This window comes from Anser brachyrhynchus (genome assembly GCF_964034855.1).
Source record: "Anser brachyrhynchus genome assembly, chromosome: 13".
In the NCBI taxonomy this organism is placed as follows: Eukaryota; Metazoa; Chordata; class Aves; order Anseriformes; family Anatidae; genus Anser; species Anser brachyrhynchus.
Window position 1 is genome coordinate 13535840 of NC_137708.1, and position 23766 is coordinate 13559605.

The 23766-nt window shown below is 41.7% G+C and overlaps 1 long non-coding RNA gene across 2 annotated transcripts in view; it reads left to right on the forward strand.

The window, feature by feature from the left end:
• The window catches only part of LOC308177193, a 40029-nt gene extending 18024 nt beyond the window's left edge, over positions 1-22005 (forward strand). The window contains exon 4 of one of the 2 annotated variants that reach the window (XR_013938933.1): positions 6019-8950. This is a non-coding gene — a long non-coding RNA (uncharacterized lncRNA). Of the gene's footprint in view, positions 1-6018; positions 8951-16547 lie in introns of those variants that run through there. The other variant, XR_013938934.1, reaches the window with a different exon arrangement.
• The last annotated feature ends 1761 nt before the right edge of the window (positions 22006-23766 follow it).

Here is a 23766-nt window from a genome sequence, read left to right on the forward strand (position 1 = left end):
CACAATGTTTTGTTCACTTGGAGGATTTCTTGTTGATCTCCACTGTATATTTGTACAAAAGATCTCAGGGGATTTCTTGTGTTACTTCCCTGAATACACAGCAACAGGATTGCACAGGGAAAGTGCTGGTAATAACAGTGTGCTCTTAAACAGCATATTCTTCTAGTACTCTGACTAGTGCAAAAATTGAAGCTGGCTCTGAAAGACAGGTGGTTTTTTTTCCTCTTTGCGATAGTTTTACAAATGAAATCACAATACTCCCTGAAATTACTAGTGCACTTGACTCCACAATCAATTTACTCCATTTTCAATATAGACTTTGACAAGAATGATTTGTTTATGCTGTCACATGAATCAGTCTCAGTAAATTAGACCTGTCAAAGTTACTTTTTCTGCACGATACAGTTTGCTTTATTTTTGACACCTGTGCAGTTGGGAGAGCTATTGTAAATAGTGTGAAAACTTGAGACTTGTAAGGTAAGCTATCTGCCTTTTGATCCTATTCCCCGTGTCAAGAATACATCTCAGCAGTTCACAGGAGTATTCTATTTTTTGCTTCTTTTGGAGTTGATAGCTAACAATAATAAAAATGTTATTTGACATTTGGATTTTGAATATAAATGCTTGTGGGTACCAACATGAATGCAGAAGTTGAACAAAGGCATCTGTGGGTGTATGCGTGTACCTGCGTGTTGCGCTGGAGAACAGCACAGATGTCATGTCACCACCAAAGTATCTGTGTAGCATGCCAGTGTAGCAGCATTAGCTCCTTTTTTGTCTGTTTTGCTCCTTTTTATCTTTGCCTCTTAGCTAAAATCAAGGTCTAGATTGTAACCTGGGCTTCAGCTGGACCTCTTACACAGCCTGGGCATTAGGGAGCCTCAGTAAAATCCTCTTAGAGGAGTGTCCCCTCCCTGGTTTGAGGTTTTGCTGCCTCACCTGTGTTCCCAGATCCCTCATGCAGTCGTACTAGGTGGATGGAACTAACAGCTCGGTCCTCAGCCTGATCCAGGGGTAATCCAGATCAAAATCTGAACCTTGACACTGGGCTGCACAGCTTGCTTCAGGGTACTGAAGGAGAGTAATTGTAATGATAATTTCTTACGATAACAAAACACTATTTAAGCTGTTTATGGAAATTAGAGTTAGCTTGTGCTGTTCCAGTTACCATTAAGCAAAAAAGAAAAAGGTATAAAGAGTGGGTTGGCTGTTTTACGCTGAAGGGACAACAAAAGGACCTCAGTATTATCTGCATGACAAAATTGCATCAGCTTAACTTGCAGTTTTTGGTGCAAGATTCTGTTTGCGTGCCAGGAAAACTTTCAGTTTCATTAGACTGATGAAGGTAGTCACCTTGAGTTAAACCACAATGAACCCACTTTAAACCACTTTAAACCATAATAGAAAAATTGCCACTTGCAGTCATGTAGCTCTATTGTTTTACATAACAGGCTTTGCTTAATCTGGAGCAGCCCTTTTATGTAGACAGGCCCTTAGTGCTCATTAAAGCAGTGGAGTCACGTCTGCTTATGCCAAGCCTGAATTTTGCCCTTAAAGAAATCTTCCAGATTGAGGGGAAAAATATAGAAATATTGAAGTAAACTGAAAAATAAATTAATTGAGGTAAACTGAAGTGAATAACTGCTAAAGAAAAAGAAGGCACAGCAGCAATGGTCAGGGTGATCTGCTGCTAATTGTTAACTTTAGCTCGCTGTTTCCTAGCTCTGATGCTTCTTTTCAATCCACCTATTTTCAATTTGAATGTTCTGCTAGAAAGTAAAACACTCAGTGCTTAACAGACCTTCATGATGGAGTTCATTTGATCGAGGCAAGCCCAATTTATAGCTACTTCTCCCCAGAGCCTATTTACTTTGCTAGGATTATGATTTGCTGTTGTAATATTGGGATGTCGACAAAAGAAGCCAAAGACAAATGTTGTTGATTGATGGTACCCTATGTTTCTCCAAGAGGAGTGCTTTATCAACATCATAAAGGACCTTATCCTATCCAAAAACAGGATGGTTTTTGTGGCCGTGACAAACAGGAAGGGTTTTTTTTATCATTAACATTGTAAGCAGTTTTGTAATCAGACATATTTCTGTGTCTGATTCTGTGTCTCAGCAACTCCTGGTGCTTAATTTAATTGTATCTTTTTATTTCAAATCATGCCCTAAAAACAGAAAGTGAAGGGGGAATGTAGGATTTTAAAAGGAAAGTAATTTTTAGATCAACAGCAATGGGGGATGGGGCATTGCTCTTGCAGTTTTCCCTTTCCCCCCTCGAGTCTGCAGTTTTGGTTAGTCAGTTGATTTTTTTAACTATTATTATTTTGAGAATAAAAATTTGAATTTGGTAGTCATGTTCATTTTATAAGATTTAGCTGCAGAAATCTGTCTCCATAATTGGTAAACTGTCTTGCAAACCATAGCTTATGTAAGTAGTTTTTACTTATATGAATAATCTCATTTACCTCCTTGGGGCAGGAATACTTAAGTAGTCTTAAAGAATATTTAAAAGATGAGGCTTTTACTGCCAGTAGTTTTTAACTCATACCGTTCTGCCTCCTTTTCTGTCATTTAATTAAAAACTGCGTGGATCTGACCTCAGCACCAAGAGGCCGGAGCTCACCGGCTCGTACCAGCGGAACCTGCGCTCACCGGTGCCGTCCCGGCGGTTTGGAATAAGGGTCACTTGCGTCAGTTAAGCTTTGCTGGATTAAGCCCTTCTTTCAGCGGGAGGACACAGCGTGCTGTTGGCATTGCTGCCTAAGTAAACGACACGTGTCTCTGGGGAGACCTGGCAGGCAGGGGACAGCACCCATGAGAGCCAGCAGGGACCCCGTGCAGGAGCCCCCCGGCAGCTCCTACCTGACTGAGTTGTGCTGTAGGCACCAGCCCTGTTCCCAAATTGTCCTTTGGGTTTTCTCAGCCCCCCTCGGCCCTGGCACGTAGCCTCCTGTTTGCCTGGGGCTGTTGCCCTGCTCTTCTCGCCAGGCTCGAGCACTCCCCTCGTGCTGTCTCTGGTAGCAAGATTGCTCAGGAAAACCATCAAGGTCTGTGTTTCACACCTTGAGGGAAATCCAAAGAAGAGGAATGTGTTAACAGCTTTTGTAGCAGCCGGTAACTTCCAAAAGGCTGTTTTGCCTAATAAGAGATTACTGTTCTGCTACCCCAGAGAATGTAGCACTGGTTCTTCCCCTTATCTAGCTGTTGGCACTCACGCTCCCTGTTTACAATTAAAAAAAAAAAAAAATCCCCCAAAAAACTGTTTGCACAGATTCTTGCTGCAGGTCTGAGCTTGAGATCGTGGCTCAGGCAGGGATCCCACTGTGCCTGATGTTTCCCAGCACACCTGGCCTCGAAGAGACAACGGGCTAGCGAGGGCTCCCGGCTGTCCGTGCCAGGATCGCCTCTCCTCCTCAGGCCACGCAGGGCCCTTCCTCCCCGCTTGCTACTCCCACCCCACAGAAAATGTTCCTCCGCCCTGGGACCCCCTGTTTCTTCCTGGGACCCCAGCCCCTGAGCGGTGGTGAGGGCTGAGGGAAGGTGTTTCCTGGCCTGTAACCCAGATCGTGCACGCTCTCCGTGCACGCTTGTTACTTGTCAGCCACAGGCAACCTAAATAAATGGTCCCGTTGTCTGCGTTCAACCCCGAGCAACGTGATGAGTGGGTCTAGTGCAATATATGTGCGCTCTTGGTCTGATCTTTCTGTTAGTTTACGACCACCTGCTTTCCTGCACTTGTGTTTGATTTATAAGGTGCAATAATAGTGGGTGGAGGTACACTGCTTGGTAGGCCTCGCATGGAACAGGCTTTGAGGGGCTCTAGCTGTGAGCAGTTACTGGTGAAGAAGTGATCAGCACTTGTGCAGCTTTCCTCAGTTTGACGAAGGGAGGACTGCTAGTGCCAGGCGCTGCTGCACCTGGGCAGTGAGGCCTGCACAGCGCGGGGGATCCCTCTGTAGGCATGTCTGCTGGGAGAAGATTCTACTGTCAGTCGCCACAAGGCCCAGGTGTAAGGAGTTACCATGTGTCTAACAGATGGTAGAGAGCAGGTTTGGGGCTGGGGTCTCAGCTGATACCAGTGCTTTCACCCCACTGAAGCCATAGAGTCAAGAGTTGGGAGTCTGGTCCTTCGGGTTTCGTGTGGTGATCAACTTGTGAAAGCATTGATCAGCAGAAGTGTGTACAGCTACAGCATCGTATGGGCGTCTGACTTCGCTCTTTGTTGATTCCTGCTGGTTGTTTGCTGAGGGAATTCACCAATAGATCCAAGTCTTTTCCTAACCCTATTAGAAAATACACGTGTATTAGGAAAGATCGCTAGCTGGTCCTGTTGGCTGTGCTGTCAGGGTGTTGATGCCAAGAGAGAGATGTTCCTTCATCGCCAGTTCAGTGAAGTGCTAAGCCCTTCTTGTGAGGCTTTAGTGTCCTCCGTGAAGGCCATGACAGCTGGGTATCTGGCAGGGTTAAACCCAGAGTTACCCTTGGAGCACGAGTTTTGGAAGCCGCAAGTTTGTGCATGGCTGTAGCTGCTGTCGGGTAGCCCACGGAGAGAAGGGAAGAGTTTGGTAGGATCGGGGTAGTACGGAGAGGAATGAGTATGCATGCTGGGATGGGATTTAAAGCTTCAAACCAATTAGATTTTTAATTGTTTCTTTTTTTTTTTTTTTCCTATTTGTTAGCAGTTGTGATTAAGTACCCTAGGCCAATAGATAGCTAAGGCACGTCCCCACGTAGGGACACCATATCCCTCCTGGTTTGGGAAATTTGTTAGGAAAATGAGGCCTGAAATATCTACAGTGCACAAGGAGTGCACAAACCTGGAAAAAGAAGTGAGTTTGTTTACTGCTACAAATTTTGGGCCAATTTGAGAATGTTTATTTTCTAAACACATTTCCCTGTAATTTTGGAATGGTGGCTTTTTTCCTTTACAAACAGCAGTCTCGATATCCCTTGCTTCACAAGTGTTTGATCTCACCACAGTTGATGTTTAGCCATGGTAACACTTAGGATCTTTTTTTTCATGCCTGTTGCTTTTCTGCCCCCTGAGACTGATTGATTTGGAAACTCTCCAAGTGCTCCCAGGAGCGGTATCACACTCGCTCTGTCAACTCCACACCTGACCCGTTCTGGCTTCCTTTGATTGCTAAAACTAGCAAGGGCCCAGCCGTGATGAAGAAAGTAAGAAAATCTCATAGCATGTTATCATGTGCAGTAAAGGCAGCTAACAGGGAGCGGTGTTAAAAGGGAAGTTGCCAGTCAGGTTTCATTTTGTATCAGTTCGTATTTAAGAAAGAGGAAAAAAAAAATGCAAGTAGGAATTTCTAGATCAGCTGTCCCTACCTGTACGCCGCTCTGTGGTTGCATCTGTCCACTTATACCCCTTTACCAATGGAGTGATAAAACCAACCCCTCTCCATATTCACACTTTAAAACATGCAGTTCAATCTGATATTTCATGTAATAATCAAAGCAATCCCCCTGCTAATAGCTACACACATTTGTGCGTCAGCTCTTTAAATACCTGACCTCTGGGAAATAGGCCCTGGGCTGGAGCAGGAGGTACTCAGGCTGAGCATACAATGAGTTTAAATGGAATAAGCTAATTTGTCACTGTTTTGTTATGATTGAATATATGTGTTTAGAATGAAATTTAATTTAAATCCAATTTGTAACATCTCTGTGGGTGGGACAAAGGAAAAAAAAAAAACCCAAAGGATGTATTAACTGGATACTGTACTGTGAATGTAATGGGACTTCTGAGTTTAATGTTCAATTAAAAAGCCCTGCATGTTCTTATTGCTGTTTACAGGGGTGGGTTTGGAGGAGATTTATGTTACCAAAAAAAAATGTACAGCCCTTTTTTGTCACTGACTTGTGCACAGTCTTTACCTGGAGCAATTAAGCCATCTGTTACTCTTGAAGGTAAATTCAGTCTCCGAGGTTTCAGGAGATAAAAAGAGCATTTTTATCTAGACATTTGCCTGAGCTGCTGTGTGTTTTTTTTTTACTTCAGAAAATGAAGATGAATTAGTACAACTGGCTGCTGCGGTTTGATAGGAACCAGAAGAAGCTAACTGGAATGAGCAAGCAGGAGCTTGCGGCGGCGGGGCCAGGCCGCTGGGCAGCCCCGTGCTCGCACGCCTCTCTGCAGAGCCCGGCGTGGTCGGCTCCATCTCTTCTCCCCCAGCTCCTTGTACTGACTTAAAGTTAGCCAGGGAACGTGATGAGTGGTAGGAGGGAAAGCAGCTTTCTTCCTGCTGGGTGTTGCCTTTGTTACCGGGCGCCTGGCTGGTGGGGTCCCAATTTCTGGTTAGGGTCCCAGCCAGTAAAAATCAGGATTGCACTGTGGGCTCCCATGAAATGATGCTACTTTACACCAGACTTATTTTTTTCAGACCTTGTTTTCTTCCTTTCTTTACTCAGGAAAAGTTTTCTAATCCTCAAGCAGGGTATTTCGGAAGGCTTGGAGCATGACATGGGCTGGCACAGCCGACAGGGAGGGAGGGGGCAGGCAGTCACCATTCTTCGTATTCAGATAAATATAGTAGGATAAATGGCATGAATCAAAAATTGAGTGTACTGGCAATCGTTAGTGCATATCACCCTTTCACTGTTTATTTAACTTTGAATGTCTGTACTGAATCTCTGAGCTTCTGTATAATTCCTGTTTTTAGAGAGAGAGACATAAATATATACCTCTAGCAGATCCTGCAAAGACAGATGTATTCATTATAGACCTTTCAAACACATACAAATAATCAAATATTGTGTTGCTTATACAATATGTTCTTTCATTTGCATGTTATTTACCTAATATTAAGTAAGGACTTATTACAAGCTCTCAAAACAGATACGTCCCTTACTGGGTAATTGATACTAATCTTGCAAACACATTAACAACACAGAGACAGTAACAGCTATCTTAGGAGCTGTTACAGTCCATCTTGTAAATCCTTTCTTAGTGTGTGGATTAGTTCACGCTCCTTTGGAGATATCTACAGTGTCGATCCTGATGCCAGGCACAAGGGCTGAGTCTGCAGGGATCCCTTCACCTCCAGATTTTGAAGTTTTTGAACGTGGCTCTGACAGTACATTTGAAGAGCATATGCATGTGGATGAGAGACAGAGACCCAAAAACCTTATCTGCAACTTCCAACTACTGCACTGTTTTGCATAGCGTTTAGTTGACATTAGGAATAAGCAAACCAAGCCTCTTTATTTCGTTTTTAAAAGTGAACTAAAAAAAATCAGAGCCCCCCTTTTTAAAACTTTATTTACTAAAGAAAATGAGAAATATTGTTCAAGTTGGTTTGTTTCTTGGAAAAAAAAAAAAAGTCTCAAAATCCTGCAAGTATGGTGCTTTCACTGAAATATAAATATACTTTCAGGTTGTAACCTCCAGAAATTACTTCCATATAGGGAGTGCTAACCAAAACAATTGTAAACATGTTTTTACTGCAATAAGATGTAGGACTGAGATGGTGCTGGAAGTGTGATCATTTCATATACATTTACTCGTGGCTTTTAAAATTACTTTTATGCCTATATATTATACTAGGACCAACCTTCTTTATCTTTCATCTGTGTATTTATGTTTGGCCATCCCCAAGAACTATATTATCCTGCCTCTGAGTGGGAAGCGAGCAGTTTCTCCTACCAGCAGTGCCTATGCTGGCTGTGCTACATCTCACTGAGCAAGTGGTGTTACCCGCTGTACGTGCCTGCATTAAACTTCCAAGGAAATTAGGAACAATTGTGTGGGTGCAGAGAGGAGTGTTTTGGGTACAGATCATGCCTACAGTTCTAATCCCAATTAACTAAGAAAACAGAATGTATTTTAAAAATAAAAGGTACCTGGGCAGAATATTTTAATTATGAATTGGGATTAAATTGATTCTGTTCAGGTAATCAAATTATCTCAGAAGTAACCTAGGTCCACACTGAAAGACATTTAGAAGCCATAAGCACCTTCTGAGATCTGAAATACCAGTTTAGTTCAAACACTGCAATAAATATTTGTATTTACAGTCCTGTTTGGTTCGAAACCTGGCTTATCACATACTTGCTGGGACAAGAAACAGACTCTTATGTTGATTGACTGCATCCAGCATCTTCTGGCATAGTGTCTCTTGAAATGAGCCTTCCTTCCATTTTCATACTCTTTATTTGCACTGTCAGATCAGTGTTTGTAGTAGAACAAAAGGAGATATGCTACAGATAGTCCAACTTTCATTATTCTGGCACCCAATGATGCAGGGGTGGATCAGTTCATCATGGGAGAGTTACTGTAATTGTCTCAGAGCTTCATTAGCTGTCAGTCCTCCCCTCTGTCTGGCATGTCAAAACCCAGAGACAAACTGCTAATTTCTTGTTGAAAGCAGACAGTCTCTAGGGCTTGAAAAGATACACGAGCACCTTCTTTTTATGCTAACACACCTGACAAGTGCTGAGTGCTCTTACCTCTGGGAGAAATCTGAAATCAATAGGTGTTGTGGGTGCTCAGAGCTCTCAAGTGGCTCCATTAAGGACAGAGACCTCAGTGCTTCAGCTAGGCTGGGTTTTGGGGCGTTCAGGTATGCGTCTCTGCCTCTGCCACCTGCGTCCTGCTTGACCCTGAGCAAGTCACTTACCCTGCCCGCTCTTCAGTTTCTTCAGCTCAAAATGGAGCCCTCAGCTTTTTGTACCTAACAGGTCTGTGGTGGAGATCAGTTTCTGAATATTGCAAATGCGGTCAGGTTTTACAGTGATGGTTATTTTATAGAAAAATGTGATGGATAACGTTTGGACCTTTAAGCCATTTGTATTGAATTGCTCACTCCGTGTCTCTCTTAACTCCACATCTGGATGAGATTTAGGTCCTACCCAGCCCACGGTCTTGCTTCCCTGAGACAGGAACTGTGTTGGAACACAGCCCTGACATGCAGCGCGTGTGGGTGCAACGTGGAGCACATCTGCCCTGCAGCTGGAAGGTGAGGTCCTGTGCTGCACCTCCAAGGCGTGCAGTTTGTCCTCTCCTGAAGGCTGGCTTTCTCCAGTAAGTTGGAGGCACCTTAGCAGCTTCCTTATTTCAGGATTTGGTGGGTCCAGAGCAGTCCTTGGGGTGATTCTCTGAAGGCTGTGGGGTTCTGCCTACACAGCTGCTTTCAGCAGCAACATGATAAGCAGCAGCTTGTGGCACTATCGCACCCTCCCACATGGGGATGACTAGAATGTGCAGTTGTCTTCCTTGTTTCCTAAACTGGTACAGGGTTTTATAGCCCTTGGATCCTGCACGGATCCCAGACAGGCATACGGATCTCACACAGTGCTAGAAAGGAGGAAATCCTGAGAAATGCTACGTCTAGAGCCTGACCGGAGTTGCTAGTGAACCTCAGCTCTCAGGATTTCATTGAAGTCTGATGTACACAGCCATTCTGCATTTAAAGTAGAGTTCTGATTTTTTGCTGTGGAAGGCACTGGCCAAAAATATTGTCTGAACACGCAGATGTTTATATGGTCTTTACAGTGATTGCCTTTTGCAGTTTTGGATCTGCTATTTTTAGCTCTCCCTCTCTCTGGCAGGACCTTTTGGCATCTTTGTGGAACAGGAGCAGGGTCCTGATTTAGCACAGCTCCATGACACTGACATTGTATAACTGACGGAAGGAAATAGCTCCCTTGGTATGTACTTTCACTGTGAGCAGCACAGGGATATTTGTTGCGATTCATTGAGGAGCAGAGGCTGTAAGAAGTTGCAAAGTACTGTAGCTTTCCGGGAGAGGACAAAGGTACAGAGGCTCCAAGGGAAACAGGCAACCTTTTTAATTCTCATAATGCTTGCTCTTCTTTGCTTCCAAGATGAGCAAAGCAGTAAATATCAGGCAAAGGATGTTGATTTGTATGCACAGCAATTGTTGGAATAAAAATCAGTTCAGACCCCAGTGACTCTTGCCAGCCCTTGTTACCGCTGTAGAGATGTGAATGCAGAGAAAGTAAATAATATTTGCAATACGACTTCAAATTCAAGCTACCCATCAATTGTAAGTCCAAGCAGACACTCTCCTTTCCAGAAGCCACTCTGGAGGATGGAAAGCTTCCATTGGAGGGGCGAGGCAGCAGGGGAGCGGGACCTGTGGAACTGTGCTCGTGTGGGGAGCCGCATTACCAGCCCCGAGATGCTGCTGGCATCGTTTGTTCTGAAGTAACATGAAAACCTATTGCAGAGCAAAACAAAACGAGAACTGTGTTTCAGAGTGTAGGTACCAGTCTAGGCATTAATAAAACAATAAATGAAATGAATAATTTATCGGTGGCTGTTTTTACTTTTTGGGGTTTTGTTTTTTTAAGCACTGGTAGAAGGATATTTCCATTCAAACTGAACTGGAGTGAAATTACTTCTACCACAGATAAAACATAGTCAGACGAGTGGCATACTTTCCCCACAAAGCTAACTGCAATCCCAATTAACACTTCTCAAAACTGAATTTATTTTTTTCCCCCTACTTCCTAATGAGGTTTTTTCCTCCCTGCTGTCTTGATACAAAGCTTTATGCCGTATGAGTGTGTTCATATGGTGCTTGAGTGCGTTATCTGACCTTGATTGGTGTTTTGGGAGCCAGTTAAATAGATTACATAGAGGTTACCTTGACAACTGTCTTTGCTGATTTAGCAATGCAGTTCATTCTTGGGCACTAGACTCTCAGCAACTGTGGAATTCCACTGACTTCATATTAATCATTAACACAATGTTCTGGGGAGGCTCTGCCGAGCTAGCAATAAGGACTGTATTGAAATTATTTTTTTTACTGGGTAAATGTTATAGACCGAGATATGTTTACAGTATGAAATGTTGTTCGCAGTCATAAAATGAAAATATATGTTCCTCTTTATTTTTTCTCTCTCTTCTAGTTTCAACAATAATATTGGAATAATAAATCTCCTATCATGTCTGATGGGAAAAGATGGTCTTTTAAATGAAACTCTTTCCTTAACATTGATCTTACACCATACCTTCTTTCAGGTCGTGCTGTAACCTCGCAGGCATGACAGATAGTTAAATTCAGTGTGCAAAAGCTCAGGAGCCTGGAATGTGATCTCTATTAACTTCAGGGAAATTGCTTCTGATTTACATTAGTGTTACATATCGATCAGAATCTGGCCCTTCTCAAAAGATGTTTGAAGAAAAATACACCCGTTTCCTTTCTCAAAGCTGCTGTTTAAAATTTTTAACTTGTTTACAATGTACTTAAACATTAAAGATAATATGTAGTCAGGGCTTTGGGCTTTATCTTTAAGATTAGGCTTTTTTCTTCTACCTACCAAGCTCAACCAGAATTGTGCAGGAAGATGTCAGGATTCTGGGGCCATATTTTGCAAAAGGCTGGAAACCTCGTGGAAATTAGAAGAAGTTTTTTATGAATTAAATATGAAAATGAATAATGTAGTCAGAGCAGGGGCCACCATATTATTTCTTCTGATATGAAATTCAGTGTATCCCATAATGTCTTGTCCATCCTCCCAGTTTTCTGTCTGTTGTGTTGCACTGCAAATCTAACCGGTTTTGGGGTTGTAAATGTGTCATACAACATGTCATGTACTCAGTCAGCGAAGAACCCGGTCGTGCTTTATTTCACATGGGGAGGGTGACTATAAGGAATTTACGAGCAGGCACATTAGCTAAATATTTTTTGTAGTGCTATTGCATAATTAAATACATTTTTATTATTTTGTTTTTAATTTAATTAGGTTTCAAGGTTAGTTCATTACAAATAAGGCAGTCATTTGTACTTCCTGGAGTGGTTGTGTGATACCGCTTACAAACTCAGAAAGAAATAATTATGGTGTCTCCCACTCCTGTTCTTGAAGTTAACATTTGCCCATTATGAGAAACATATCCTTTTAACTGAAGTCACACCGAAGAATAATTTCCCCCAGATTCCTTCCTTTTGCAGTTCTTCCACTCCCTCACAGCCTGGTGCTGGGCCCGCACCACAGACACAGGCCGCGTTTGCTGGCCCAGGTGGAGCCCGTGCCCACACCACTGTGCCAGGCACAGCTCTGAGGTAACCACGGAGCCTGGGGCCACCATGGTGACTGAGGGTTTTTCGTAGGTGTTTTCTGCAGAAAGCACGAGAAATAAGTTCTTCTTTCAAGCAGTGTCTGGGAATGGGCCCAGCCCAGCCGTTCTCAGGCGCTGGCCGTGGCCGGGAAGGCCTGTCACTTGACCACAGGAAGAGGCGGCTCTGTCTAAACAGATTGCGGGTTTTTCTGGAGGCAGGTATCTCCTATCACCCTGTAAAGGGCTCAGTGAGACGTTATTACAGTTGCCTTTGTTGTATTGCTGATGCTGCCTTGGCATGCTGATAGCGTCCGAGACAAAACATTGGGTGTTTCGGTGGAAGAGTCAGCAGAGATCGGACGGGGGCTGAGTTACAGTACCTCAGGGCCAGCGTTCCCTGGGCCCCGCCAGCAGAGCTCTGCTGCATGCCAAACTTAGGATTTCTGAGCATAAAAATACACAGGTCTGCAGCTGGAGCCTAATTTTGGATATGCACCAAAGTATCTCTGATGCAGTCTAGTTACATTTATTTTTGCTGGTACAAGTAAGATCAGAATGAGCCTGAAGTAGGCTGGTGTGGTTTGCTGGAAGGTTTTCAGAAGAATACCCAAATCCTTCACTGCAAGCCTGAGTGGGATTGCTTAACAAAAGGAGCAAAACTTTGTTACTAGAGATTTTAATCTGTCACTTTAAAAGATAGTGAATGTTTCCAATATATGCTCTAGGGTGTTTCACAATTGGTAGAGCTGATTTATTTTGGAGGCCTGTAACCCTGCAAGAATTCAAAAGTAACATGCTTGGGGCCTCTGATCTTAAGTTACAGGGTACCTTTGATGGAGTTTTCCTTGACACAGTTTCTCTTTTTCACTTCTAATATCTGGGTTTAAATATTGAGCACACTGGTGACCAGCTGCCAACAACCTGATTCTGCAGTTGCAATCTCATTCCTTCTGGAGAAGGACATGGATTAGCCCACGTGTAAACTGAGAGAGTTTTGGGTGGTGTTTTTTTGTTGTTGTTTGGCTTTTGTTTGTTTTTGTTTGTTTGTTTTTTTAATTGCAACTAGGGCAAAACACAGTTTTTTTCAAAGGAACCTACAAGTATGAAACATATAATTTCCATATATTCTAGGAGTAGAGTTTCCAACTGTCTTTGACTCCTTTGAGAATCCAAGGCTCAAAAAAAAGTCTTGTTTTAGAACAAGATGTATTGCAGACTAGTTTAGCCCTATATCATTTTTACACCAATGTGCTGATTCCTGCAGGCTGTGGCCTCATGTGCTCAGGATCCAACCCATCACTCCTGTCTGTAGTTTATTTTTGTTCTCCAGAAAAGTAACCCTCCGCCACTCTGACACTGCAGGAAAAGCAGGGAGATAATTTTGTCTTTCATGAGGAGTTGTAAGTAGATATTTCCCTTACTTGCTTATGTGTGAATGTTGTGTGTAAATATGATAGCCCTATGTATTGATAATTACATTGCAGCATTTATAAGAAAAATGCTTTTTATAAATTTATATATTTATATATTATATAAATATATATATATTATATATATTTTTTATATATATTATATATATTTATATTTTTATAAATATCAAATTTCCTTGGTACTAATTTTAACAAAATTAACTTGATGCCAAGTATCTATGCCTATCGAAGCAGGTAGTCAAGATAAACACCCATGGTAGCATCTGGGCTATATCTGTCCTTTGGCCATTCAACAAACAGAAGTTTCAAGTCAATGCCTGTCTGGGCACAAGAACACTTTTCCAAGATCACTGGATACTGTTGGAGGTCTACAGACCACCTCCAGATATTAATGAAGGTTAAGACTTTCCAATTTCTGCAGAGAAACATTAAAAAAAAAAAAAAAAAAAAAAAAAAAGCAGAAACTTTCACAGATTTGGATATCATAAGAGCCAGTCGTTGATAGAAAAAATTTTTTACTAGCCCTTGTAGGAGTGTTGTTAGGTTATGAAGAACTGGGCAGTGCAGTATGCTCTCACGTTCTCACAGGTGGTCAAAATACCGGTGCTGAAGTTATGCAAGGAGTTAAATAAGGCATTCTGCAGGCTGATGAAGCAAGTGGCTCCGGAACCTATTAATTCTGTTTCCAGACAATACTCCTGTGGTATAGGGGCATGGTTCCTGATGGGCTTTGGATGGGAACAAAAGGCATGTTTAGATGCGGATGCTGAAGGCTGCTCTGACTTATGCTTGGGGACTGTCTAGCAATTAACTTGGGATCAGGGGATTTCAAAAGTCACCTTTGCACCTCCCGTTTGGAGCTGCAGTGTGCATTTTTTCCCTTGTATCCCAGCTCACACCAGGGCAGATGACTGCAGCAGTAATTCACTGTACTACTTTTCCCCACACACCAAGGAATAAAAAACGTTTTGTATTTTTTAGAGATGTATTCATTTGAAATAACTCCAGAATTTAGGATTTTTACAATATCTGTCTGGGAGGAGACCCTTTGCAAGCTTTTGCTGTTATATATGTTTTTCTAAAGATCCTTAATGGAAGAAGATAATTCCACCTGTGTGTCATCATTCAGTGTAAGGGTGAAGTTGTCAACAGATTGTGCGGGGAGATGAGCACTCAGCTTCCCTTCATATTAAAGTGAGATATATGTGTGTCTAATTCCTTACATGTCACCTGGAAGGTTTCCCCAGAGGATTCCCAAGTCATGCAATTAACGCTGCTGAATTCCCCAAGAGTCTAAGCTTGTAATTTTCTAACCAGTCTAAGGCAGCCATTTCAGCCCCGACTAGCTTCAGCATTAACAGCCAAGTAGAGGGAACCTGAAAACTTGTATATGAGTCTGTACAGCAAAGGCTTTGCTAAAGCAAGACAAAGCGCCGGCTTAGAATAAAGAATGATAAGAATGATTCTGTCTTCTTTTTTATTTTTTTTTCTTTTCTTTTTTATCTTGGAGCTGAGGGGGAAATAGGAAGAGTTGTCCTCTTAGGTCAAGGTTGGAGACTTTGTAATGCAAAACAACAAAGCTTGACTGTGATAATCTACAGAGCACCTGCCCTGAGGATAAACAAACAGCTCACTTTTTAGTGCTTTCAAGTATGCTATGTTGACTTTTATGAACAAAGTATTGTTTTGAACCTGATAGAAAAGGAAAAATGGAAACCTTAAAAACAAACAATGATATTTTGTTTCCTGTGATGGATTTTCTGTTTAACAGAAGCTGCAGCAGGCAAGTCAAATTGATCAGAATCAACCATGTCATTAACCACATGGTTGGATCCAAGACAGGAACCTGCTCTCCCCTTTTTTCTCAGCTCACTCTTGTGCTTCATTTTGTCTTGATGCCATCCTGGGCCGCTCTGCACCTTGCTGGTGGCAGAAGCTTGCTGCTCCCCACACGAAACAGGTCTGAGTTTACACCCTTGCAGCCTTTGTGTCCCTTCTTTATAGATCCCACGTTCTAGCCCACGAATTAGGTCTCTGCTGGCATTTTTGCTCAGGGTATACCTGTTGCTGCTGAAAATTCATTCACTGATCCTTTGGGCACTGCTAGCATTTACAAACTGTAACTGTAATTTGGGCAACTGCTTTATTTTTTCTGAGATGACTAAAAGACTTGCGTGAGCAATCTGATTTTCTCATACCTGGTTTCCCTGTAAGCAAGGTGATTGCCTAAAAGCCTAGCTAGTTGCTACTCTTTACTATCCTCTCCATGTACCCCAGAACTTCCCAGCGTCTCCTGTTCTTCACAGCCTAAATGGTCCCATTTTTAGACTCTGCTCTTCTGAAGCCTTCTCCAAGCTATCAAAACTTTCATAACAAGCACACCACATACATCTCACATGTTGCATGCTGATCATCCCACTGACATGCATGCAGGGTGTTTTTCCCTCTTTTGGATTCAGTCTGTTGTTCAAATATGGTGTTGGTGAGACTCCAGGAGAAGTCCTCTACAATCTGTGCTCTGTGGATGATATACTCTCCAGCCTCTGTGAAAATGTTTTTGGGGGTAGTCCTTCAAGGAAAGAGTTTCCCCTTTAAGTCTGCGCCTTTGGTCTCTTAACACAAATGCTGAGCAAATGTGCCTTTGATAGCACGAATTTTACTTTGGATGATGTTCTGCTATGTATCGAAATGCAGAGGAGATGAGGGGGGAGAATGCATTGACAGGCTGAGCAGGGGACAATTACGCAAGTACATATGTGGTTAAGCACAAATACTAAGCTGTATATGGTTGAAGCACAGGCAAAGTGAAAGGGAATGTAAATCTCAGAAGTTCCCATCAGCCTGAACAGCAACGACTGAGTCCAATGAGCGTGTCCTGTGAGTTCTTACCGGCTACAGACAGGCCCTATCTTCATTGCCCTGGAAATCCCTCACAAAAGAGCTATTTATTTCCATTGCCACACAGATTGGCCCATGTGATTATTTCAAGATTTATTTGATAATTCCAATAGGAACATCTATGTGCAAAGAAAACTTGTGTGTTTATGATTCTCCTCTGGATTCTATTTTCTCTAGACTCGAAGCTCCAGTTCCCACTTCATGAAGAATCCAAGTCTTCAGTTCAGCTTCACTTCTGTTAGCACCACGGAGAAATCTCAGACAAGACAGATGCCTGCAGCCACCAGAAGCCTTAAATTGAACACCTAAAAATAGAAAGCTACAGAATTTATAAATATTTTTGCAAATCAACCTTTTAAAACTACCCTCCGTCTGTAGCTTTGATAGTTAGCATTGAAACCCAAGTATATTTCTGCAGAAGAGAAAGCTGACCAAGCAGCCCAAGAAATTCTGCAGAGCTCCGCAAATTGCAGGAGGCCTAGGGAAGGAAATCACTGCATGCCAAATTTTTCCACTGATTTCTGTTGTCTCCACTTATCATACGTTACACTAGCAATTTGTCGTGGAGTGCTGTATCTTCCACACAGTTCTTACCCACCTAAAAGCCTGATTATATCTTATGACTTTGTATTCTCATTCAACATAATTTATTCTTGACTTAGAAAATATGACTGTCTGCAGAGAAACATCCAGCCCTTTGTTCTCTTTCTTCACAAATTAGTTTAAAGAAGGATCGACCAGTGGTGTCGAAAGCCTGTATTAGATCTGCTAAGATCTCTTCCTATTAGGATTTGATTTCTGTTGCTGGAGGCTACTCTTGATATTTATGTGGAATGAAATATTGTTCATCCCCTTCACAAAGAGATGGTTGGTTCCATTCGCTACTTGCATGAACCTCAGACAGTGTTTACATAGTAGGTATTCAAAACGCGCCAGCTATTTCTTACCATCGTGTCATCTCCCTGGCTGTGGGCTGGGCCTGTGTTTTATCAGAGGGTGGCTGTTTACCTGGAGTCTCTTTTCTATCTTTCTCTGTGCAATCATTTCCCAAATTGCCTAACTAAATATGATTATAAAGAGGAAGAAGTGGAGGAAAAAGAACTGCAGAATTCCCCTGCAATAAGTTCCTTCAGCTCTTCTTCCACAAACTTGTTTTCCTCTCCCTCATACGTGGGGTTTGGATACCAGCATGTAACTCCTTACAAAACCAGGGCTCCCTTCTCTGCTTCCCTGATGCCAGCATGTGGACATCACTGTGGAGCAAGTCCCTGTGGATGTTTTCCATGTATACATGATGTCAGAGTAAACCTCTAGTCAGGGACTTCTCTCATCTTTTGTCTGTCCCCTAATCCCTTTATTTCTGCTTTCACATCAATGATCTGGCAGATAGTCAGGGGACATTTTTAAGAAAGTTGCATTTTGCAGAAAGTTGCTACCACCATAGTAATTTCTGCTTCTATGGGTGGTCTTTCCTGTTGAAACTTCTCTTAAGGTTGGTCTCTCCTACCAAGGCTCTGTCAAGAAAGTCAAGCTAGCAAAATCTTGACAAGCATGAAGTTCAGAGTCTAAAAACTACTCTGCTGCCTGTGTCGCTGACGAGACTTCTCTAATTGCCTAAGCCATCCTGCAAAAGATTTCCTTTGCTGCTAGAAATTGTGCCAGCCCAGGTAATTTCCTTTCTAAGCTATTTTGGCAAAATGCTGCCCATGTAATGCTTTGCAGGCTAAACGGATCCCTACAGGGGATTTTTTTTGAATCAGGTGAATTCTTTCTATTGGCCCACTATGAGTTTCTGTGGGAATCTAACTTGGGTCATAGCAAAGCCTTTGGTTTAGCCTGCAGCAGTGGGAAGACGAGAGGAAGAAGGCAAGAGGCATCTCTACTGAACTTAAATCATAGTCAGGGCAGACAAAAACGCCCTAGCACATCTCAGTATGCCTAATCCAGCTAAGTAGCTCAGATACATATATCAGCCATCGCTCGAGTGTGTGAACATTGACAGTAAGTAACCTTCTTCTGCTCTGCATTAAAGTCATCACGGACAAGACATATTAGGTATTTTCTTATGTTTTTGCAGCCCTTTGAAAATGCAGGGCCAGATGCACAGCTGCTTTAGATTAATGCCAATGCACCCATTTACACCAGCTGACAGCCCAGTCCACAGTTCACTAAGTGCTATTTATTATTTTATTTTGTTTGCTAGAGTGACAAAAGAAATGACATTGATACACAGGTCAATTCAATCCTGCTGACATAGCCTCAAGGGGGTTGGTTTGGTTTGGTGGTTGTTGTTGTTTTGGTTTTTGTTGGTTTTGTTTTCCGTCTCCCAAGAGAATCTCCTTTACAGCTCTATTTTTTGTTAACGTTTATTTAATAAGATTGGCACATTGGCAGTCTCATAAGCTTGCTATTTTATATATCTCTCAATTTCCTTAGCTTTATTAATCATCACGGTACTTGAAGTTGCTAGCATGAAAAATGCACTGTAAGAATAAATAATCATTATTATCAAAGTGCTTTCATAAAAATGATCTGTAGGATTAAATCCTTATTACAGCAGCATTATTAGTCATGATTATTATTATTATTACATATTAATTAGTAGTGCTGAGATAGCACAGCTTAACATGCTTTCAGAGTTATCTTTACCAAAGTCAGTTAAATATGAAGGTTTAGAATTCCAATAGATTTAGTGGTTTAGGACAAGGATTACAGTTAACATCATTTATTCAGCTCAGTCCTTGCAAAGAGCCGACGATGTGCTCAGTGCTGGGCACAGCAGAACTTGCTGTCTGAAATGCGTACATTAAGAAAGGGAAAGAAAATAGTTGCATTAGGTCTTTTTCTCTTAATTCTAGAATCCAGGAGTTCCATGGTGTTTATGGCTCTGCCACTTCCTGTGTCTCTTAAATTTTGTGTTTTGCCATTCATTTAATCTTTCTCTGCCTTAGTGAGTTGATGTGCATAAAGTATGTTACATTAATTAATCTATATAAATCATTTTGAACTATAGCATGTAAGAATGAAGCATTTTTACCATACCTGAGAAGAAGCTCTAGTTTACATGGATTGCTGTATTATATGGCTGTGTGTTTTTCACAGGTATGTTGGCTGTTTGGTTAATGTAACTGTGAAGTGAGATGATGGGCAGATTGTATACAGCACACTTCTCTTTTTTCTTTTATCTGAAATGATACTATTACTCCTTCCCTTTGATGCAGTAACCTAGTCAAGCTTCAAGAGACTAAGGATGAGAAAAGACTGACAAATAAAATATTGTTATGGCAGGTGTCATGAGATGGTGCTGTTATATAAAATCTTCCAAGTTCTGCTTTCCTTTTTTTTTTTTTTTTTTTTTAACCTTATTATGTGAGCAAACGTTCAGTCTTGGGAAGACATACTGTGCTTGTAAATTTTCTTTTGCAAGGTCCTGGATAGAGAAAGTCAAATCAACGACTCATTTTGTCAGCTCAGCCTCTGGGTGGAGTCATTCTGGAGACAGTCACTCCCCCATGGACATGCATTAGCACTTGGCTAAAATCCCTGAACGAAACCATGTTCCTACTGCTGCCGTCTCTCTTCCTGGACTAATTTTACTTGTTACCTTCCCTGTTTATGTCATGTCTCAAATTTAGCGTCTCAGGCTTTTAAGAGCAAAGAGTTAGATACAGAAATTGTAAAGACCTAAAGACGTAGGCACAGACTCTGCCTGCAAAGCCCGCATTCGCTGGCATTCAGGCCCCTAAACCCTTGCCTGTGCAGGAGCCTGTGTCCTTGTGCCGGTCTAGATTCCTGTCATTAGGGTGCCATGGGGAGCTGGATGTGTTAGGGACACAGTGGCTCTTCCTCTAAAAGCACCAGGCCCTTCTGGAGCTCAGTGGCACTTTGGGGTATGCAGGGAATGCAACAGCTCCTCGTCGGAGCAGGCTGAACTTCTTGCTTGGCTACCCTATTTAAAATGGGTACCAGTGGAGCAACAGATTGGCATCTGATGTCAGCTAGAAAAAAGCTCCACACTTAAGTGATACGGTAGCAAAGCGATTTTTGTAAATCTCTGGAATTAATAACTACAGCTATTTGAGAAGAGAAACAGTATCATTCATACTGAAAAATATTCTCTTCCCTCCCACAGGGGAAGCCTGTGTAGGTGTGGAGCTGTAGTCTGGGAAATTAAAAAATGCAAATTAAAAAATGCAAATGTAAAAGAGAGGCATTGCTCGCTGCAGTGCTCTAAGGGTTTTCTTGAATAGCAGCAAATTAAAGAAATGCTATGTAATCAAAGTTTATATCAAGCCTATGAAAGAAAAGCACCATTATCTCTAAATATAGTGATAGTACTCTCTGCTCCTGATCTTTTACATTGTGTACACATTACCGGTAAATTACAAAGATACCGTATTATATTTTCAACAAGTCCTTGAAGAAAATGCACATTACCTTTTTATATGCCATTTTATTCTGTTGTACTAAAACATTATGATTAGGAAGGAAAGGGTAGTTGCCCTACTTCTCTTTTCTAGCCAGTTCATCCAAATTCCTTCGTTCTGTTTTCCTTCACTGCTTGGTACATATATCTGAATATATTGGCAGTTAGGAACAGAGATTGGCCTTCATTACTGTCTTTGTCCCACTGTCTTCAGCTGACCTTCCAGATGAGTGCTTAAGGACTTGTATTGCTGTGTGGTGTAATGATTTCACAAGTTCCACTAACTTCTGTGATTCTTGGTCATTCCTCTTTGCCAGAAAACCCACTGGGGCCAAAGCTTTGTACGTGACCGTCTCTGGGGTCCTGTAGAGATCAGGTGGAAAGTAAAATAGCAGCTGAAGTTTCATGGAGCCTTCTTTCCTCAAATGCTTCAGTGGAAGCTTGTGACCACAGCGAGCTGCAGAGCGTGGAGGCTGTGAAAAGCAGAGCAGAGAAAGAAAAAGTAGATTTGTGTAAAAGCAATACAGGCCTTGTGCAAATGCTTGTGACAACTGAATTCAGTTTCCTTTGGCTGAAGGCATGTCTGTAGCCTGAGCATTATACAAAATGCAGGTCTGTGGATTTGGCAAACTGAGCAAATGAAGACTTCAGCAGAATCTCTAGGTACCTGAAAAAAGTAGGCCAAGCATGCCCAGGTAGATAACCAATGAATAAAATATTTTTTGGACCCTGATTTTAATTAAAATAAAACATAACTACCCCGTCGTGACACCACTACAGTTTACAATTCTTTCTTCATTTATTTAAACAGTCAAAGCAGATAAATCAGCAGGTAGTGCTTGTGAAGTCTCTCAGACTTAGAGATGCAACTCAGGTAACCTTAACCAAACACATGGTTATAAAACCAGAATGAATAATTTTCCCCAAATAACTCTATGGGTAAAAAACACTAAAGGGCTTTGAAAACAGCTCCTAACAATAGTTGTAAATAGTATGCATTTTTAATTTAATACTGTAATACAGGATATGCTGCTTACCATTCTTACTGGAAAGTGGATATTTGAATAAAATTGCGGCCTGGATTGAGATGTCCTGCAGTGGAAACACAGTGGCATTTCCAGCAGCTGTTATCACCACGATGCGGTGAGGTTGAGCAAAGATTCCTCCAGGGCATAATCCTGAGATGCCTTTTACATTTCAGCAACTGTCCCTTCCTCTTGGGCTGTCAGACAGGGGGGACAAAAAGCAGAACTGCATTTGGGGTGCAAAACACTCATTGTTAGGACAGCAAAAATCACTTAAGAGGTGACCTTTACTTTCTCTGAGTGATGGCGAGGTGAATTTCTCCAGTCCCAAGTCGATTACTGCAATGGAGAGCCATCCTCACTGTTGTACTTTACTCACGTGCTGTATCTCACTCTTTGATAACTAGTCTAGCCCTACTTCCTTAGGAGCAGAAAATAATTTAAAACACATTTCCGTGATCAGCATTCCAAATTCTTCATGGTACAACATATGAAATGCAGGTCTACCTCTCCTTTGACATTTTACTACTAAATTGAGGTGGCCACTCAAATTTTACAGTCGTCAGTGTCTCTCTGTGGTGCGCATTTAGTAGCTTGAAACTCTTCCAAATTGTCTGCCTCTAGCTGCTTAGAAGAATCCATTACTCTTCAATGCAAATACCATCATAAAAGCTGCCATAGCACCAGGGGTCCTCAAAAGGTCTTTGTCCGATTCACCTAACATTATCAAAGTGCTTGTAACTGGCCATCTGTGTTATATTCCTAACTTTAGTCTATTTTTAATGTAACTCACATCAGGAGAAGACGGCGTGAATTTTTCAAGGTCTTTAAAGAATCTAATACATTTTTTCTATTGGCTCTTCTCTTCTTTTCTCATAGGCTCTTGCTCCTGACTACTAGAGTCAATATTAGCTGCTTTGCACTCTTTAAAACTGCTAAAAAGTTACTGAAGTCATTTCCATCTCAACAGGGCAATCTAGGCAAAACTAGTCGAGGTGTTATGCTAGTCATTTTCAAACGAACTAAATCCTACCTTCCTGCCCTGACATCATTGGAATTACCCATCTCTTTCCTGTATTTTAGGGCCTTTTTGATTTGAGCAGTGCCTGGCTCATGTTTCTTCCTAAAAATGACGTGCTGAAGCACATCAGCAGGCACTGAAGCAAGCTTGGAGCTCCTATTTGGTGAAAGGATTGAAGGACTTACGCCTCTAAAGCTATTAATCTTGTAACTTCCAAGCACAGAAATCAATAAAGTTTTGGAAAGTCAAATTGCTCATAAAGGAACTGTGAGCAGTGTAAGTGCAGAGAAAAACATAATTACTGGAAAATACAGATAAATGTATTTATTTATTTGATAGGGGTGGCAGTGTCAGAAATGTGACAGACATCTCTAGCAAGAAATAAACAAGGAAATTCTACAAAAAATAGCCAAGGAAGGGGGAAAACTTATCTAAAACCAGAAGAAGCAGGGCTGTAAGAAATAATAAAATAATCAAATGCAAATAGTAACTAGAGCTGGACTCCAGCGTGTAACCTTTTCCTTCAAATGTGGATTGAAATCTTTCCAAATATCAATTAATCCCTAATCTACCATCCATTTCTTAGTCGCTTCCTGTGCATTATTAATGGACTGGTCACCCTGAGATGAAGGTAGGAAGTAAAAGCAATTAAATTCCTCTCCCACCCCTGCAGATACAATTGACCTAGAGGATTCAGCTACAAGTAAAAATGAAAAAGCTCCGAGAAAGAATAAACATGCCCTTCTTGCCTGAGCCAGACTGTATAGTTTCAGAAGCAGCATGCAAGAGCAACAGCAAGCTCTCTTTATATAAAACATCAAATTCTGAGATCCAGGGCTGATCAAGGAAAAGAGCAGGTGCCCACTCTCTGCTGATTTTTCCTGGTGTTGTTCTGTAGCTGAATGAGTACTTTGAGCCAGAACT